The 16,354-nt window shown below is 44.4% G+C and overlaps 1 long non-coding RNA gene across 2 annotated transcripts in view; it reads left to right on the top strand.

The window, feature by feature from the left end:
* Positions 1-1,992: 1,992 nt before the first annotated feature.
* The window catches only part of LOC110598535 (uncharacterized), a 21,289-nt gene continuing 6,927 nt past the window's right edge, over positions 1,993-16,354 (top strand). Inside the window, exons 1-4 of one of the 2 annotated variants that reach the window (XR_013425461.1) lie at positions 1,993-2,288; positions 2,720-2,807; positions 12,373-12,539; positions 13,053-13,167. This is a non-coding gene — a long non-coding RNA (uncharacterized LOC110598535). The other variant, XR_013425462.1, reaches the window with a different exon arrangement.

Here is a 16,354-nt window from a genome sequence, read left to right as displayed (position 1 = left end):
CTTTTAATTTCCAGCTGAATGCCTAGACATTTGGGTGGAAGTATTCCAGTGGAGTTTGAGATCATTTCATTCTCTTTGTGTTTGTCTAAAAAACTCTTCTCTCCCTTTTGAGCCCATCCAATTCTAATGTGAATCTGCCAGGGTCCCACAACCGACCAAAGGACAGATGACGTTTAAATGGAGAAAACAGACTTCAGGAAGGTGCATGTGACAGGTGGGAGCCGCGCACAGGGAGAACCCCACCCCTACCTGGACCTCGGAAGCGATGGGGACTCCGAGGGAGGCCCAGTGAGGCCCACACTCAGCCCCTGAAGGAGACAGAGGAGGCACTTGGACTGGGAGGGGCCAAATCCTGCCCAACTTGTCAGGGTTGGGGTCTTTGGAACTCCAAGGAAAACTCCCAGCAGGGTTTTAACGGAATGCCAAGACTCTTAGACAAAGGCTGGTTTTGCTCATTTTCTGATCCTGCGTGGTGCCTTGCACAGAACTGATGACTGACATATTTGTTGTTCTGGACTCTGAGAGAAGTAAGTAGGAGTTGTGTTTAGTAGTGGAAACTGAGGGAGGGGGCGTGGAATTGAACTTGAAATGGATCGAAGGTTGTTTGTCCCTCTGGAAGTCTGTTTTCTCCAATTACCATATGTCAGGGTCACATGAAATAAAAAAGATGCAATTGCTTTCAAACAGCACAGCATCAACATGGAGAACAGATTATTTCTTGTGTGTACTGGTTAAAACCGTGAACTATGAATTCACCTTGTCTAAAATTGGCACCTATTTCTACTTTCTAGCTGTGTGTTCCCGGGCAAGTTCTTTAGCCCCTCTGTGCCTCCCTTTTCTTATCTGTAAAAGGAGAGTACAATAATAACACCTAATTCATCTCTGTGTGGTGAAGATTACATGTGAGTACACGAAAAGCATGTCAAAGACTGCCTGGTACAGAGTTAAATGCTTGGTAAATGTCACCTATTATTTAATTGCGCACCAATTTCATGGTGCATATAAAAAATTTTCCCTAAGTTTAAAATAATTTGCTCTTGAAAGCATTCCCATTCCTGACTCCTAACAGGGGCTGCTGTTTATGTGCTCATAACAATTATGTAATGGCAACATGACTTTTACAGAAATGTTTAATGCATCCGTTTTGGGTTGGGCTTATTACACAAAGCAATCAGAGTCTGCCTGCCTAATATTAAATTGTTTTCTGATACATTCTGGATAATGCACTTTGGAGAACATTTAAAGCTACCAACACATAAGTCCGTGGCATGTAATTTTCCTTGATTTTCAGGTCATTAGAGGCGTGACTAAATGTGTGCTGCTCATACACAGGCTTGGTTTGGTTTTTTTTTCCCTCTTCTTGCCCATTCCTCAGAATTTACAAAGAGCCTGTCTTTTCATAGTTTTCTCCCCCACCCTCCCTCATGTGCCCATTAATGAAAATGACCCTTAGCTCATGAGCATTCCCACCAGTATATCACCGAAGCTCATGGCCGCTCAGAGTCAGGTCTCAGCTCAGGAGGCAAAATATGTATTCTATTTTTTTTTTTTCCCAGCAGCAAAACAAGATCCTGATCTGCTCCTTTCATCCATCATTCTCCAAGTAGCCCATGACACAGACAAAAATCAAAGCACAAGTTAGGACCGAACCCGCTGCAGATTAGAGATCAGTGACAGCAAGGCAGGTCCCACTGTTTCTTCCTATAAAGTGTCCCCCGAACAGGCAGGCAGGCTGCTGTGCAAGGCAGCACTCCCCTGCTTGTTGACAGAATTATTTTTAGAAAGTAATGCTTTCCCATTTATGAAACCCAGAGAGAGGCGGCAGGGTGTGTGGGCGGTAGTTCCCAGGCCTGGCTGCCGATCAAAATCACCTGTGGAGCTTTTAACAATCTGCAGATGCCCTGACCTCACTCGGGACCAATGGCTTGGAGCCTGGGATGCACGTGTGAATTGCCTGGGGTTGGGGGGGGGGGTTTGAAAACTGGAAGCCTGGGAAGCTGGCAGGAGGCAGGGCTGGGTCAGAGGTCTGGCTTCACCGCCTGCAAAGGGGATTCCAACACCCAGCCGGGCCAAGAAGCTGCTCCCGGTCAACCCAATTCATTTATTCATTTAGCGAAATATTTAGGGACAGCTCTACAGGACGGCATTGCTGGCACAACTGCACTGGATGTAATAAGCGCATCCTGATCTCTGGGAGCTTAGAAATCGGAAGCCAAATCTTCAGGGGCAAGGCCCAGCCAGACTTTTGCAAATGTAAAAAGCTGAACAGCCGAGATTGGGAGCCAGGGGTTAGTAGAAAGAGCCGGGATCAGAGAGCCGTTCTTCAATCTTGTTTCCTCTGCTATTGGCTGTTTGGTTTGGGGTGAATTATGTAACTGTTCTAAGCCTCTGTTTCTTTATCTCTAAAATGGTGGAAAGCAAATCTTCCTCTGTAGAGCTGTTATGAGTTTTAAATGAAAAAGGGAAAAATCAATAGAAGGCTTGGTGCAGTAGCTCCTACCTGCTAGGCACTCAATAAAGGTTCATTTTTCTTCCTCCCCCCCTCCCCTTCGTTTCTCCCCATCATCCTTGAAGCAGTAGGTCGGGCTAAGTACTTATGCTGTGCTCTTGAAGTACCAGCTTTCCAGGATTTATGGTGCAATAAACAATTAGAGACTGGCCACATCATACAGAAGCTATTCCTAGGTGTGTGATATCTCGGTTACTTTTATTGCTGCAGGGGTTCTGGCTGGAGAGAGATCATCACTGAGAATCAGGAGCCAGGGAAGGTTTCCTGAAGAGGAAGAATTTAAGAGGAGTCAGCCAAGGTGAGTAGGTTCTGCCAGAAGAGGAGAGAGAGGGCCTCCGAGGCTGTAAAGGAACCGTATCCCAATCGTGACTTCCAAGTGATACCTGAAGGTACTAATGTTGAAAGACAGTCTGTACTTTGCAAGCACTTATGTGACATGTGTCTTTGCATGTCCTTGATCAAGAGAGTGTGGAGTTTCCTTTTTTATTGGAATGTGTGTGAGTCATGTGAGTTTAGGAGATGTGTTTTTAGAGATCCCTGCATTTGTTTCACATGCACATTCCCCACTGTATTATGTGGGACAAATCTGCATGCAGCTCTGTGTTTGGACTTGCCTTCTCCTGGGGAGAGGGTACCAGCGTGGCTTCTTAGAGAAACACCGCACGCCTCATAAATCACAATGAATTTTCTGAACACATAGACCAAAAAGCTGAATAAAGATGACATCATCCCTCTGAGAGGCGAATTTTTTCATTCAGATTATCGTCTGAGTCCTGTGGGAGGCTGGTCCAGGACAGCACGCCCCCCCCCACCACCACCACCAATTGTCAACAGCAGAGGATCCGCTTAGGTGGGTCTGAGGAGGGCAGGGGCAGGTAGCCAGGCAGCCTCTGCCCTAGGGTTCTTCCCCTGCAAGTTCTGGGCGCCTCCCAGGCTCAGTTAACTGGTGCTGACAGCCTATCTGTCCTCTGCTGAGATGACTTAGAATGACCTACTTTGAAAATGGCATGAACGTGGCGGAGTGCCAAGGAGTTGGGGTGCAAACAGGCCCCGCCCAGAGGGCTCCCGGCAGAAGGGAGCAGGCTCTCGCAGGGGTCCCTGCAGAGGCTGTGTGCATGGTCTTGTTTGGGTGTTGGTTGCTCATTTTTTTTTTCTTCACTTCCCCCCACACACACACACACCCAGGGCCCTGCCTCTTACAATTCATCTTTCTGCTCTGGGAGTAGAGGCTATTGATTTGCTGGGCCGGCTGTGAAGTCAGAGGAAGGCAGCCAATCCCGGAGCCCTCGGCCAGCTCTCGGCTGCATCTGGCTGAGGTAGTAATGAACAGAGGTCGCAGGCTGAGTCTCAGCTGCAGGCCAGCAGTGCTCTTTCCAGGGCAGAGAGGAGCCGGAAGACTTTGAGCTGACCCCCAGAGCCGCCTCCTCCTCCTGAGGCCTGTCCCCTGGCTTCCAGTGCCACCTCATCTAAGCCTGGCCTCCACCCGTGCATGGGCTTTAAAAGCCCAAGAGGGAAGAGAGGAGGAGGGGAGGGGCAGAAATGATGGGAATTACATGACCCTGCTCTGTAAGCCATGACCCTAGATGATCTCTTCTTCCTCCTTCCTTCAGGACTGTGCATTTAAAAAGTGTGCCATCTTCAAATGCAGGAACAGTGTCTGAATGTGAAACTGATCTTTTCCCAAACCAGCAGCTCTGAATCTAAAATAAGCAGATTCCCAGCATTTACCATCTTGGTAAGACTCTTCCTAAGGGGAAGAAGGGATTTGTTTGTCCAAGCAGGTAAAGAACAGGAGATGATTTATCAGCTTTTATTTCAGGATATTTGCAGGGCGGTAATTTGCTGATTGGTTTGGGTGATTATCAAGTGGGAAAGGAGAGAGTTTTGAATTCATATTTGAATGTAAAATGGAATATTCGATATTTATTGGAAAGATCCATTTAGATGATAGACATATAACATCTGAGCTGCTGCTCTACGTGCCTCTCTTCTTGTTAATTTGGATTTTTCAAAGCTGTAAGGATATTTTGTTCCCATGCATTTTCCCAACCTGGAGAGCTCTCTCTGTTGCTCGAGGTTCCTGTGCAATCCGCCACTGGCATAACTACCCCAGCCTTCTGGCCTCCCTCGGGCCTTGGCCTGCAGAGTATCACGCATCCACTGAGGGCTAGAGACACTTTCCTGAAAGACCTAGCAAGATGTTAAATCTGGAATCACTGTCCTGAAATGCCATGCATGATTTTTCACATAAATTCAGTTGGTAGCACATCAGTAAACGTCGGCAGAAATGGGCTTTAAGATCCGGGAATACAAGCAAATTTTTTTTCACTTTCTGGGAAGGGTATAGAATCTCCTGGGTGCTGTCCGCAGTGTTGCTGGCTGCCGACCTTCTCCAGCTGCTGGCTTGATGGAAGGATTGCCTGGGGGAAATGAGAAGAGCCCTGGACGCGGTAGAACTAGACCATGAGTTCAACACTCAGCGGTTCCAGGACACTTCACATGGGCCTGCCCGGATCCTGACGTCATCTTTGGCAAACCATCCTCCATTTCTTCAGTCCAGCTCCTTGCAGATGCCTGGCTCACAGATGGAAGAACAGAGGCCGCCAAGGAGCTGGTCATTTGCATCCGCAGATCATTCGCGGGAGCCTCCCCCTGGCAGCAGGTTTTCATTTAAAAAGCTGAATGAAGGCTTTTGTACCCAAGACTTAAAGCCACCAGGCAAAAGAGACCCTGCCTCCTCCGGGGGCCAAGAGATGAGGGAGAAGACCAAGCCCTGGGCTGAGAAGGGGCTTTTGGAGGAAGGAGTAAAGTTCTGAGAAACCAGCTAACTTATTCAAGAGACAAGAGCCCCCCGTGGAGGACAGAGAGGGGCCACAAACAGGGCTCCCCAGGAAGCTGAGCCAGAGAGGACGGAGAAGGTGGTGTGGTTGGGTAGAAGTGCTCATATTCTTTCCTCACAAGAGAAAAGGTGCCTTCTCTTTTAATTTTACAAGCCAATCCCTTGTAGCTGGCTTTAGGAAGTTGTCTCTCATCATTCATGAACTTCCTGAACATCCAGGAGAATGTCATGCTGTGTCGTGTGTCACTCAAAAAGAGTGGGGGATGCTCTTCAACAGACGCATGGACGATGAAAATGTGGTGCATACGCACAGTGGAATATTACTCAGACGTAGAGAAGAATGAAATCATGGCATTTAAGGATACATGGATGGAACTGGAGACCATCATTGCTAAGTGAGATAAGCCAATCCTCAAAAAACCAAAGGTCAAATGTTCTCTCTGATATGTGGATGCTGACTCACAATAAGGGAGGTGGAGAGAAGAAGAGACGTTCATTGGATTAGACAAAGGGGAATGATGGGAAGGGATCAGGGAGGGGAATAAGGAAGACAATGGAATGAATCAGACATAACTTTCCTACGTTCATACGAATGCTCAACCTGTGTAACTCCACCTCACGTACAGCCACAAGAGGGGGAGTTATACTCCACGCAGGCATACTGTGTCAAAATACCTTCTACTGTCATGTAGAACCAAAAAAGAGCAAATCAAGTTTTTAAAACAATAATAAAAAGAGTGGGGCAGCCCTAAAGGAGGACATCAAAGAAAGAGGAAGAAGCCTCTTTCCACCATTCATGGGCGCCATGTCTTCCCTCTCCCTCCCACCCTGAAGCTTGGGTTTCTGTTGAGCAGAGCTGGGCTGAGCTTTCCCTAGCTTAACCACAAGAGGGATGAATGCAAAGAGAAAGGGAAGAAGGGGAGGGGGTAGCTGAGAGTTTGGACCCCTGCACAAGCCAGAGCCTGCGTGAGGGTGTCACAGCATGCACCTGCGCTGTCCCTGATGAAGACGCCACCCGCTGCTGCTGCCAAAACTCCACCTTCCCTGGGTCTGGAAGTTTTTCGAAATGTTGAGCAACAGGCTGGAGGTTTGCAAGGGACCTGCTGCAGCCTTCTGGTGTCCAGGTTGGGTGACACGTTCAGTTACCCCAGGTCCCCAGCCCCCCTCCCTCTCTGTCCTCCACTCTCCCTGTTTAAAGAACCACACTGAATGAGGTGGTAGCAAGAGCAGGAGAATCAAGACAGAGGTGGGGGCTCAGTGGGAGAGCGCTTGCCTAGCACCTGTGAGGCACTGGGTTCCATCCTCAGCACCACATAAAATAAATAAGTAAAATAAAGACAGACATGGAACAAGAAATAATAATGATAATTGCCAACAGAGATTGAAGTGATTGAACAAGAACAGGATCCAGAAAGGAACGTGACATCAACTCTATTGGTATACTTCCATTCAGACAGAAGTCTGTGATCAGGACGGAAAGTGATTCTAATCTAATATCTGGCATGCACATTTCATGAAACCTTCTGAAGAAACAGATCACCCTTGGAACATATTTGGAGACAACGTTGTGCTTGGATTTGGCTTTCTGATCTCCTACACAGGGAAGTTTGTGGGGAAGCAGATCATATAGTTTTATCAACTACTTACAGATGCAAATAAGAATAACATCTCAGAACACCTCACTCCGGAGCATTTGCATCTAATGAAAAACATGTCAACATTTTAGGTCTCATTCACCAAGAGAAGCTGGAAACGGGGCAGAAATATCAATTAATGTGCAGTATGAACTTCATATTTGCTGGGAATACAGCATGATTTTGCAGAGAATCATCTCTTTTTACTTTCATGATTGCTATGTGCTGAGATCTGCGCTGCATCTTTGTGGGCAGGGATCCTCATTTCATGTGGAGAGAATTCAAATCAGCTGGAGCTTGGTCACCAGATAGCGGAGCTGCAGGATGGTGATTTCCTCCTTTAGATTCTGTGCGGGGTTCTGCTGGCGCCCGGCATTAACATGAAATTAACAACACGCTACTCACATGGAACTTTGCATCTAAAAAAAGCCCACATTATGCTTTAAGCCTTTTATTCCAAAATAATAGAAGTCATGAGGTTAAAGTTTGCTCATACACTTTTCTCTGGAGCAGCTGTACAATTTTATATGGGGGATGAAAGTGGATTCCATGTGGATCTTTGTCAATTGAAATGTGGTGAAAGAACCAGGGCCTAAGCCTCACTCCCCCGCCCCACCCCAAGCACGTATTTATGATTTCCTCCTTGCAAGCACTCCAGAAATTTCTTTGGAAATAAGAAATGCGCCTGATGTTCACATTCATTGTCCTTATTATTTGCTGTGTATCAACAGTATGACTCATCTCAGCTTCAAGGAGAATAGAGGAGAATTTATTAAACGTCATTTAATAAATTACCATTGTACATTTACAATGTTTGGCAGGACAAGACCCGAGTTTCTAAAGAGTGTGTGACTCGGTATGCTATGTAAGGCAGAAATGCAAAGAAGTGCAAATCGGGGCCAAGTAGGGTAAGTGTCTTACAAAAGTGGGTAAGAATGTGGTGCAGTGGGTGGATCTCCATTTGAAAAACTCTGCAGAGGTCTCAGGGAGAAGATGGTAAAGGGAACACAGGTGTGGTGTCTGGGCTGTCTCCCCCAATAGGACCCAGGTAAACCTGGCCTGAACTCCTACTCTTGGAAAAGCCAGTGCCCTCCTGCTGTGGTCTGGATACAGTGTGAGTGTCCCCAGAGATGGTGTGTTGGGAGCTCCGTCGGCAGAATGGCTGCGCACAGCGGTAGTGGCACCTTTAAGAGGTGGGGCCTAATGGGAGGAAAATAGGTTATTAGGGAAACTGCTCTTGGAAGAGATTAAAGAGGCCCCTGTGGGTTACCTGAGCACATCTGATGTGCCTGACCCCTGAGTTATCCTTTGGCTTCCTGTTGGCAGATGTGATCTCTCGGTCTCACATGCAGTCCCACCATGATGCCATCTACTGTTAGGCCTTCACCAGAGGCCAAATCAATGGGGCCGCCCAGTCTGAAACTTACGGCCTGCAAAACCATGAGCAAAATAAACCTCTTTTCTTTATAAAGTTAGCCTGTCTCTGATACTTTGCTACAGTAATGAGAAGTTGACAAATACGTCTCCTCTACTCCCTCCCCTGCATCTTTCACTTTTTGATTATTCCTTTCACTGAGACCTCACCTCTTTTCTTAGTTTTCACTAAAAACCACACAGACTGAGATGCAGTTATGAGTGAAGGTGGTGGAGAGAGAGGTTACAGCTAGTGATGTGCACATCCTAAAATTGAATTTGAGCCGTTGCTGTTTTAAAAAATCCTCTGAGCATCCCACCATGTTACTTAGTCGATCTCCTGGGGATTGAATCCAGGGGTGCTTAAGCACTGAGCCACGTCCCCAGCCCTTTTTTTATATCTTATTTAGAGACAGGGTCTCGCTGAGTTGCTTAGGGCCTTGCTAAGTTGCTAAGGCTGGCTTTGAACTCATAATCTCCCTGCCTCAGTCTCCCCAGCTGCTGGGATTACAGGCTGTGCCACCACACCTGGCTTAGATCCCCATTTCTAATGCTGTGCCTCTTCTGCTTCTCTTCTTGGGGAGGGGACCAAAATGAGGGTTGATATCTCATCCTCCTCATTTTCTTAAACACATATATTCCTCTAATTTTTTATTCTGCATTCTTCCTTTATTCTGTAGATCAGAGCCTATTTTTTCCCACCAAAATGATTCAAATATTATTTTCCTAAATGAAGAGTTTTGGCCCCCTCCAGGATGAATTATGATCAATGACCTTTTATTTTTAACTTGCTACAGTTACGGTTTTGCAAGGCCACACTGGAAGATCAGGTCTTTCCATAAGGTCACAAGTTAGAAGACCTGGAAGAAATCCAGATTCTTATGTTATTTGGCAAATAATAAAACTGGGGCTCCACCTGCTCAAGCGTTCGTATCTGAGGTGGTGGGGACGCCCCCTGAGGGTGTCTTCCTTCTGATGGTGGCCCTGCAGGGAGGGCAATTGGGCACCCAGAGATGGACGGCAGCAGGTGTAGTTAGGAGGGGCAGAGACTGTCCACTCCCTTCACCAAGGTGTGCAAAGTGAAGAAAGCTCTTTGTTCTTTGGAAGTGACCTCTCAGTCACCTTTGCCGTCCACTGGGCCAGAGGGACAACCTAGACTTCTCAGCTCATAAGGCTCTTCCTTCCGGTGATGTCCCTGGGTGTCCAACTCCCTGCCCGTGTGGACTGCCTCCGCCTACGGGTGAGCAGCCGGTCATGTGGAGGGTGTAGGGGTCTCATGGCCGAGAGAAAAGGCTCTCAGGACGTGGATGGATCTCTTCTGGTACTGAACCGGTAAAACTGGGCCACTCCAGAATCCACACAAGAGCCACACTATGGAAGCAGAGCAGGCATCATCAACAGATGAACGGATCCGGAAGATGTGGTGCATCCACACACTGGGGTCTCGCTCGGCCTAAGGAAGAAGGAGATTATGGCATTGGCTGGTGAATGGGTGGAGCTAGGACCACCATGCAGAGTGAAAGAAAACTCAGAAAATCAAAGGTCGGATATTTTCTCTCCTGTGGAAGCTAGAGCAAAATAAGGGGGGCTGGGTGGGGGGTGAGGGATCAGATATCCTAGAGATACAGGGATGATCAGTGAAGGAGAAGGAGATGGAGAAAGGGAGGAAGAGCAGGAAAGGGGAGGAAGCGCAGGGTGAATCTAACAAAATCATGCTCTGTGCAGTGAATTCCACCTCTACGTATGTGTGCACAGCATCAATCAAAAATAGATAAACAAGTACAAGGAAGGTCAGTAGAGGAAGGAGGATGGGGTGAGGGAGGAGAGGAGGAAAAGGAGGCTCCAGGGACTGAAATGAAGGAAATCAACCCCATGCAGGTATGATTTTGTCCATGTGTCCACCTACTGTGTGTAAGTCTAATGCTTGAATAACAATGACCGGGCTGCCCTGCACAGCTGTGCTGTGTGATGCTGCAGGGCATCCCATAGGGCCATTTGGGGGTGCTGTGCTTGGGGTATATTCGTCCTGAGTCTGGAAAGCTCTCCCCAGGAGGGCCTCTTCCTCCCACACTTGGGCACATGGAGACATCAGATAGCATAGGGAATACTGAGGACCTTGGGGCTGGAGCCTCTTTTCTGGAGGCAGAGTGTCCAAGGGACTACAGTCTTTAAAAGAACCCGGTCCTTGTGCTCCGTGGTCATCCACTTTGGATAAACCCCAAGTCCTGCAGGCATCGTGGCGTGTGCTGGGCTCATCTACCCACCACCTAAGCTTTGCTTTTAGATTAAACTTTTTTGACTCTGAGAAAATTGTAGATTCACAGGCAAGAGTGAAAAACACCACCAAGAGCCCCATGTGCCCATTTCCCTCAACGGTAATATCTTTCAAAACAATAGTGCATAACTGTCACACCCAGGAGATGGGCCTCGTTACCCTCGGGATAGACAATATCTTCCTCACTGCAAGGATCCCTTGTGGTGGGCTGTGCTGGCCACACCGACTTCCCGCCCACCTCCAACCCCCACTTTCTGTGGCAAACACCAGTCTGTTCTCATTTCTATGGTTTTAAATATGCTTTATGAATGAATCTTATACTGTGTCACCTTTTGAGCGTAGCTTTTTAACTTCAGCGTAGCTCTCCAAACTCCTGTCTGAAGTGCTGCTTCTTCAGGACAAGCATCCCTGTCTGCAATGCCTGGGTCCAGAAGTGTCTCAGATTTTGGATCTGAGGACATTTGCACAAACATAATAAGATATCTTGAGGATGGGACCCAAGTCTAAACATGAAATTCATTTGTGTTTTATGCACAATGTATCCATGTAGACTAAAAGGTAATGCTGGACACTATTTTAAATAATTTTCTTCAAGAAATAAGGTTTCATGGTATGAAGTTTGCCCAATGTGGTGTCATGTCGACACTCGACAAGTTTTGGATTTTTGGAGCATGTCAGATTTTAGTTTTTTTGGAGCAGGAAGGCTCAACCTGTAGGTTTTTTGTTATTACTGCTGATAGTATTCCATGGTAAGAATGTGCCACAGTTCATTTAAATTCATTTTTTGAAAGACAACTAGGCTGTAGGATGCTGATTTTAAGTCCTTTGGGTATAAACTGAGGAGTGGGACAGCTGGGTCAAATGGTGGTTCCATTCCAAGTTTTCTAAGGACTCTCCATACTGCTTTCCATAGTGGTTGAACCAATTTGCAGTCCCACCAGCAATGTATGAGTGTGCCTTTTCCCCACATGCTCGTGAACACGTATTGTTGCTTGTATTCTTGATAATTGCCATTGTGATTGGAGTGAGATGAAATCTTGGAGTAGTTTCAATTTGCATTTCTTTAATTGCTAGAGATGCTGAACATTTTTTCATGTTTGTTGATCAGTTGTGTTTCTTCTTTTTGTGAAGTGTCTGTTCAGTTCTTTAGCCCATTTATTGATTGGGTTATTTTTTTTTTTGGAGGGGGAGCGGTAAGTTTCTTTGAATTCCTTATCTACCCTGGAGATTACTGCTCTATATGAGGAATACATGGTAAAGATCTTTCTCCTATTCTGTAGGCTCTCTCTTTACATTATTGTTTCCTTTGCTGAGAAGAAGCTTTTTTAGTTTGAATCCATCCCATTTATTGATTCTTGATTTTATTTCTTGTGCTTTAGGAGTCTTGTTAAGGAAGTCAGGTCCTAGGCTGACATGATGAAGATTTGGGCCTAAGTTTTTCTTATATTATGTGCAGGGTCTCTGTTCTAGTGCCTAAGTCTTTGACCCACTTTGAGTTGATTTTTTGTGTGCAGGGTGAGACATAGAGGTTTAATTTCATTTTGCTACATATGGATTTCCAGTTTTCCCAGCAGCATTTGTTGAACAGGCTGTCTTTTCTCCAATGTGTATTTTTGGTGCCTTTGTCAAATATGAGATAACCACATTTACATGGATTTGTCTCTTTGTCTTCTATTATGTGCCATTGGTCTACATGTTATAGCAGCTCAACTCACAATAGCTAAACTATAGAACCAACCTAGATGCTCTTCAACACACGAATGGATAAAGAAAATGTGGTACCTATACACAATGGAATATTACTCAGCCCTAAAGAAGAATGAAATTGTGGCATTTGCAGGTAAATGGATGGAGCTGGAGAATATCACGGTAAGCGAAATAAGCCAAATCCCCCAAAACCAAAGGCCAAATATTTTCTCTGATAAGCAGATGCTTATAATAGGTAGGGAAGAATGAAGGAACTTTGGATTGTGCTGAACGGCGTGAGGAGAGGGGATGGGGAGCAGGGATGGGAAGGACAATGAAAAGAGATGAACATTATTACCCTATGTACGCTATGGGTGTGACCCAGCACCAGGTACAGCCAGAGAAAGGAGAATTTGTGTTCTATTTACGTACAATGTGTCAAAATGCATTCTACTGTAACCTATACCTAATGGGAACAAATTAAAAATAACAAAGTAAAAAATATCAGAAAAAGATTTAAAGAGAAGTCAACCAGGTTATTTTCACTTTGGGGATACTACAAAGAAAGTACTATAAACATTCAGGTGCCAATTTTTGTGTGAACACGAATTTCTATTTCTCTGGAACGAATGTTCAAGAATACTGCATCAGGGCAGCCGTGTAATTTTTTTTAAGCGACTACAAACTCTTTTCTAGAGGAGCAGTACCATTTGGGCTTACGTTCTTACCAGCATTTTACGTGATCCAATTTCTCTATATCCTGGGCAGCATTTGGCGTTACCACCGTCCTTACCTGAGTCTGGTCATTTTGGTAGGTATGTGTATTGTGCTGCTTCGTGATTTTAGTTTGCATCCCCCCAGTGGCTAATTATGCTGAACATATACTTTGCCATCTGTGTACTCTCTATGGTAAATTGTCTCCTCGTGCCTTTTGTCCATTTTCTAACTGTGTTCAGTTTGCAGAATTCTTTATATGTTCTAGGTCCTTTGCCAGACAGGCAGTTTGCACATACTTTGTCATGCTCTGTAGTTTGTTTTTACATATTCCCAATAGGATCTTTCACAGGCAGAATTTTACATTTTTGACCAAAGTCCAATTTATCCATTCATCCTCTAATGACTTATGCATTTGGTATCAAGTCCAGGTGTTTTTTTTTTTTTTAAATCTAGCCAGTCTTAGATTCAAAAATCTATTTCTTTCCTAAAAGGCCTAGATTTATATTTAAGTCTGTGATCCATTTTGAGTTCGTGGTTGCAAAAGGTTAAGGGTCAAACTTTCTAGCTGTCCATGTCCTGTTCTCCAGCACTGTTTGGTGAAAAGCTGTCTTTTCCTCCATCATCAGGTCACTTTTGCACTGTTGGCAAAAATCAATCAAGCACATTTAGGTGGTTTCTCTAGGCTCCCTGACCTGTTAACAAGGTGGGGCACATTGATTGCTTTTCAAAAGCCTGAAGTCGGCTTCTTCCATTCCTGGCCCTAACCTCACTGAGTCGGGCTGCACAATTCATTTTATACAGTGCTGAGTTTGATTGAGAGTGTTCTGTTAAATATTCTGCATCTCTATTCACACAGAATATTGGCCTCTGATTTTCTTATTTGATGTTGCCTGGTAGGGAGGATAATGCTAGCTTCATCAAGGAATCGGGAAGTGACTTTTCCTCTTCTGTTTTTGGTAAGAAATTGTGAAAGTTTTCTTAATGCTTCTTTAAATTTTCGGTAGAATATTCCAGTGAAACCATCTGGGCCAGGAGATTTCTTTGTGGGGATTCTTATATTAGAAATTCAATTTCCTTAAAGGTAATAGGGCTAAATTGTATGATGTGATTTGTATTGAGTCAGTTGTGGTAGCTTCTGTTTTGGAGGAACAGATCCATTTCATCTCCATTGTCTAATTTATGTGGATACAATTTTCCATCGTGTTGCCATGCTATCTTTTGACGTCAGCAGGGTATATAGTGACATCTTCTATTTCATGTCTGATATTGGTCATCTGTGACTTCTCTCCTTTTTTCTTTATTAGTAATGCTAAACGTTTGTCGGTTTCATTGATTTTACTGATCCTTTTGAAGAACTACGTTTGCATATTGATTTTTCTCTTTCACTGAAGAGGCTTTTGTTCTTATTTTCATTATTTCCATCTTCCTGTTTGCTCTGGATTTATTTTGCTCTTCCTTGTCTGCTAAATCGAGACGGGCTCTTAGGTGATTGATTGAGAACTTTCTCCTTGTCTCAGTCCATTTTATGTGATGAAACATCTCAGTGGAGTAATTTATGAAGAAATGGAAACTTTTTCTTTCGACTTATGGTTCTAGAGGTTCAAAAGCCCAAGAGCTTGGCACCAGCATCTGCTCAGCATCTGCTCAGCATCTGGCAGGGGACCTCTTGCTGCATCATCTCATGCCATATCCCACCACAAGTCAGAGCCAGATGCTCGCTTGGTTCTCTCTTCTCTTCTCACACAGACAGTAATGCCATCATGAGGATCCTACGCTCATAACCCCATTCACTCCTAATTACCTCTACAGGGCCCCACTCGCAAATACATCATCATCCAAATTTGGGAAATAAGGTTCCAAAACAGGAATTCTGTAGGGATACATTGCAACCATAGCATCACCTTTTCTAATTATGCATTTAGTACTATAAATGTACCTCTGGGTACTGCTTTATCTTCATCCCATCATTTTGCTATGTTGTATTTTTAACTTTCATTCAGTTCAATGTATTAATTTCTTTTGAGGTCTCCTCTCTGATCCCAGAATTACTTAGGACTGTGGTTTTAAGAACTGGGGTTTAAGTCAGTCCATCTTTTTTTGTTTTGCTTTACCCCCCCACCACCACCATTTTCTTTATTTCTTGTTTTCTATTTCCTGCCTTCCTAATGGCCACTGAACACTCTTTTAGAATTCCATTTTTATTCACTGATAGTGGTTTTTAAAATATCACTATGCATAGCCTTTGTAGTGTAGGCTCTAAGTTCTACTGCCTTAACATAACTTATCACAAGCTTTTGGTGCACTGGTTTTACCAGCTCGATTACAATGAATGGTAAATCTCCCTTTATGTCTCCTTAATTTCCCACTTAAAAAAATATCATGGTTATTTCCTCTGTGTATGTTTAGATCCATATCAGACAGTGTTCATTTTTGCTTTTGTGGTGAAATGTAGTCTAGAAAACACAAGAGGAGAAGGAATCTCCTTTAGACTTAAACCCATATTTTTGCTTACCAGGCTCTGTCTTCCCCCTTCTGTTCAGAGAACTCCCTTTAGCTAATTTTTAGGGTTGGTCTGATGGTGAGACGTTCTTTTCATTTCCTCTCTTCTGAGAACATCTTGATTTTTGCCCTCATGCCTGAAAGATATTTCCCTGAGATATAAAATTCTCATCTTTTTTCAACACTTTAACAAATATTGTGCTACAGCGTTTCTTATTAGAAATCCACTGTCATTCAGATTGTTTTTACCCTTATAGGTTAGGTGTCATTTCTGTTTCATTGCCTTCAAGAATTTTTTCCTATCTTGAGTTGTCAACTTTTGACTGTCACACGCCTGGAGTGAATCTCTTTGATTTTATCTGCTTGAGTTTTCTCAGCTTCCTTAGGCTATGGGCTTATATATATATATATATATATATATATTTTTTTTTTTTTTTGCCAAATTTGGGCAGTTTTCAGCCATTAATTTTTCAAGAACTTGTTTTAGCCTTGCCCCCTTTCTCCTCCAGAGACATTCTGACAACATGAATGTTAGATCTTCTGTTACAGCCCCACACGTCCCTCAGACTGTCTTGATTTGTTTTCCTGTGTATTTTCTGTCTATTGTTTAGATTACCCATCTGGCTGATTTCCAGTTTACAGGTTCTTCCCTCTGTACCCTCTACTCTACTCTTTATCTCATCCATTGAGCTTTTTACTTTGGTTATGGAATCTTTATATTTTATTCTCTCTGTATCTTCTTATTCTTTGCTGAGATTTTGTATTTTTCAAGCATTTTTATA

This window comes from Ictidomys tridecemlineatus, chromosome 8, assembly GCF_052094955.1.
Source record: "Ictidomys tridecemlineatus isolate mIctTri1 chromosome 8, mIctTri1.hap1, whole genome shotgun sequence".
NCBI lineage: Eukaryota > Metazoa > Chordata > Mammalia > Rodentia > Sciuridae > Ictidomys > Ictidomys tridecemlineatus.
Note: the sequence above shows the minus strand (reverse complement) of the source record. Positions and strands in the feature narration are given on the sequence as shown.